The following is a 3,799-nucleotide window of genomic DNA, read 5'->3' as shown; positions in this document are numbered from 1 at the left end:
CAAAAAAAAAACCTAGAGCAGACCGATCCTAAAATTCCTCTCCTCTCTCTCTCGATCCTTTCCCTCTTGCGCCGCCATACAGGCACGCTAGCCCCCATGTCCAAATCTCCTCGCTTCCCCCGCTGCCCGTGCCTTTGGCAAGGCGTTGCCGCCGGCGAGCTCCTCCTCCGCGCCTCCTCTCCTTCCTTTTCTTCCCTCCCCTGACCTCGACGGTGAACCAACGCCGGCCAAGTTTGCCCGCTGCCGGCCCACCCTCCCACAGTCCATCGCCACCTCTGCTCTGGCCATGACATCGCCTGAGTTCCCTCTGTTCTCTTTCTTTGTTAATTCCTATGATTCTTGAGGTAGCATCTCCCGCTCCATTTATTCCATCTTTGACCAACTCCTTTGATGCTACTTGTTGTCGTCAACTCACAAACACATTTAAATTGGTGGGACTGTCTACAAGTAAACGATGTGGGACTATCTATTAACCATAATCTTCTACATTTTATTACAGAAACACTCGCTGGGGCTGGAACATCTCACACAGACAGGCTGAGGCCCAAGTGGCAACGCATCAGTCACGAAACGATCGCAAGGCAAGGCCCAAGCAAGAGCGCAGATGGAACATATACAGTGCACGTACAGACGCGTATAGATAAACGCGCCATTGAAGAAATAGATAGTACCACCTCGGATATTAAGGAAAATATGAAATCAAGAAAAAACGGACAGGAAGAAGCGTATTATGACATGGGAAGAAAGCGCATTGTGACGGTGAACCCGACAAAGTCAATCCGTGCTTTATTATTAGGGAAAGATATAGATATAGATATAGATAAAGGAAAAACAATTCGTTTTTTTAGCAAAGGAAAAACAATTCGTACCTGTTGTAAACGAGTCGCACCCAGAGCTGGCCATATGGGTCGTGGCTCTCGACCGGCCCATGGGCAAGCCTTTTCGACTCGGCTCGCTGCAGCTCGCAATAGGCCGGCCCGACACCTTCCTCCGCTTCCGCTGGAAAGGAGACGAAATGCGATGCGAGCGGGGACTAGGGTTTACACTCCTCTCCGATCCGAATCAAAGAAGCACTCTCCTCCGCCGCGGACCGAGGTGGAGCAGGGGCGGAGATACCCTCCTCTCCTCTCCCACGGTCTCCATTCTCCATCGCCGCTGTTCCTATCTCCCGGTCGCCCTCAAGGTACCGCCGTTTTTCGCTTCCCCTGACCCCTCCCCTGTTCGTTGGTTCCCTGATTGGACATGTACACTGCTTTTTTTTCAGTTCGCTTTCTTGACAGGGAAAACCCGACTGGTAGTGTCATCCATGAAGTTAGTTAATGTTGTCTAACCATTCTCCTGGGTACGTAGTATAGAAAGTAAGCATTTTGCAACTAGGTAGGAGTACTAGCTAGGGTTGCAGCAGATAGTACTATTTCCGGTTGAACATATATTAGATTGGCGTTGTCTATTAATAACTGCACCCTGTGAACTCATAGGCTGTGGCAAAATGATTTCCCTACTTTCTTTCTTGCCCAAGCAAGAGCTACAAGTAGTAATTTGCCTGCTCTGGTTTTGATGTTATTAATTAGGTGCCTCCACTCCAAATAAGTCGGTTCAGATTCAGCACGTGGGTCTTCTTGCGGAATTGCTTGCATCAATTCTAGCTCGTTTCTTTGCAGTATTCTCTTAGTTAGTTCTCTGCTACTGATGGTGCTAGTTTGATTTAATGATGTGCCCTGTAGCGTCATTTTCTTCTTTCTAACAATCTAGAGACAGATAAGGTGCTACCTACTTTAATAATTCCCCATGCTTATGAAGAACACACCAGTTTTGGATGGGTACAGAAAATGCTCAAACATCATCAGTACTGTATATTCTTCGTAATGAGTGTCTGTCGCCAGTGTGATCTCCATCTTCACATGCATTATTCCGATATATCATAAGTTTGAGTCCAGCTCTTCGCTTGTTTTCTGAACCTTGATATATATTACCTGATTGCTACAGCTGAATTTGCTCGATGGAGGACCTACCGGAGGCTCTGGTGACAGAGATTCTCAAGAGGATCACCAGCACAAGTGATCTGAATTATCTTTCCCTTGTCTCAAAGCAGCTCTACAAGATAGAGGGGAATCAAAGGGGTGCTATCCGTGTTGGTTCCGGTCTTTGCACTGCTACAGAAGCACTAACATCACTGTGCGCCAGGTTCACAAATTTGCAGAAATTGGAAATCGATTACTCTGGTTGGATACCTGAACATGGAAATCAGTTGGACAACAAAGGCCTTTTTGTATTTTCATCTCACTGTTCCTCGCTGATTGACCTCACCTTAAGCTTCTGCTCATACATCGATGACTCTGGGCTTGGTTGTTTAGCACACTGCAAGAAATTGGTGTCTCTCAGGCTGAACTCCGTACCAAAAATAACATCAATTGGGCTTTTCTCGGTTGCAGTTGGTTGCATAAGTCTATCTGCTCTCCACCTTATTGATTGCGAGAAAATCGACAGTGTAGAGTGGCTGGAATACCTTGGTATGGATGGATCGTTGGAAGAGCTTGTAGTGAAGAATTGCAAAGGAATCAATCATCATGACCTCCTAAAGTTTGGTTCAGGATGGATGAAGCTCCAGAAGTTTGAGTTTGAGAGGAAAAGAGAAAGACATGATCGTTATATAGGATATGACTTCTATGATCCCTCGTATGATGCTCACAGCACAGATATATATGATTTCTCCTGTGAGAGTTTGAAGGATTTAAGGTTGGCGCATATTAAAACCTGGCCAGAAATAGGACTTCGTGTTGTCCTAGGGAAGTGTAAAGCATTGGAGAACCTTTGGCTTGAGTATGTTTATGCACTAAATGACAATGACATGATTGCATTATTCCGGAGCTGCAGCAACCTTAAAAGCATCTCACTTGGGCTCAACCTACAGCGCTACTGTAGTGAAGATGGCTATTGTGAAACCAGGACGTCATTTACTGATAACAGCATTTACGCTCTAGCCCTCAACTGTCCTATGCTTCAGATCGTAGACCTCAAATTTACAGGATGTTCCCGTGACTGGCCATCAGAAATAGGATTCACACAGAAGGGTTTTCTGGCACTCATTCAGTCCTGCCCAATTCGTGTTCTTGTGCTAAACACCGCCAATTTCTTTGATGATGAGGGGATGAAGGCCCTCTCATCCTCACCACATCTGGAGACACTCGAGCTTATATTGTGTCATGCAGTAACTGATGCTGGGATGCGCTTCATTGCACACACCCCATGCTTGAGTAATCTCAACACTTCGGGCGTGTCATAATGTCACTGATGTTGGAATGGCTGAACTGGGACGTGCACATAAATTAGAGTCTTTGGTCATTGAGTATTGTGGTGAGGTCTCTCTGCAAGCTGCGCAGGGTGTTGCCAAGTCAGTTCACTACTCCGAGGACTTTTCAGATTCCCTGATGAAGGCAATTGGTCTTGGCGCCTAGTGATGAAGTGGTCTCCAAAATTTTCAGTATGAATTTGCTGCTGAAGCCATTAAGTTGTTTAGTGTGCATCATTGGACAAGGCTGTGCATCATCCGACCTAGATTCACTTGTCTGGACTTTCTATTGCCTTCTACCTTTACTGCTATGATTTTTTCTGTATGACAGTCTAATGATGATCTTTGGACGGCATCTGGTGAATGAAACTTTAATAGTAGGCACCACTCTGTGTACTGTAATTCTTGTTGTGTAACTTCTACTCTCTATTGCTGTTTTGTAATCCTCACAAATCGGCCCCAAGAATCCATGTTTTTGCTGTTTGGTATTATGTTTAACTCTCTAAGAAA

General features: G+C 45.6%; 1 pseudogene; it reads left to right on the top strand.

The window, feature by feature from the left end:
* The first annotated feature begins 971 nt into the window (after window positions 1-971).
* On the top strand, window positions 972-3,799 carry LOC109784624 (F-box/LRR-repeat protein 14-like; annotated as a pseudogene).

This window comes from Aegilops tauschii, chromosome 6, assembly GCF_002575655.3.
Source record: "Aegilops tauschii subsp. strangulata cultivar AL8/78 chromosome 6, Aet v6.0, whole genome shotgun sequence".
Classification (NCBI taxonomy): Eukaryota; Viridiplantae; Streptophyta; class Magnoliopsida; order Poales; family Poaceae; genus Aegilops; species Aegilops tauschii.
Note: the sequence above shows the minus strand (reverse complement) of the source record. Positions and strands in the feature narration are given on the sequence as shown.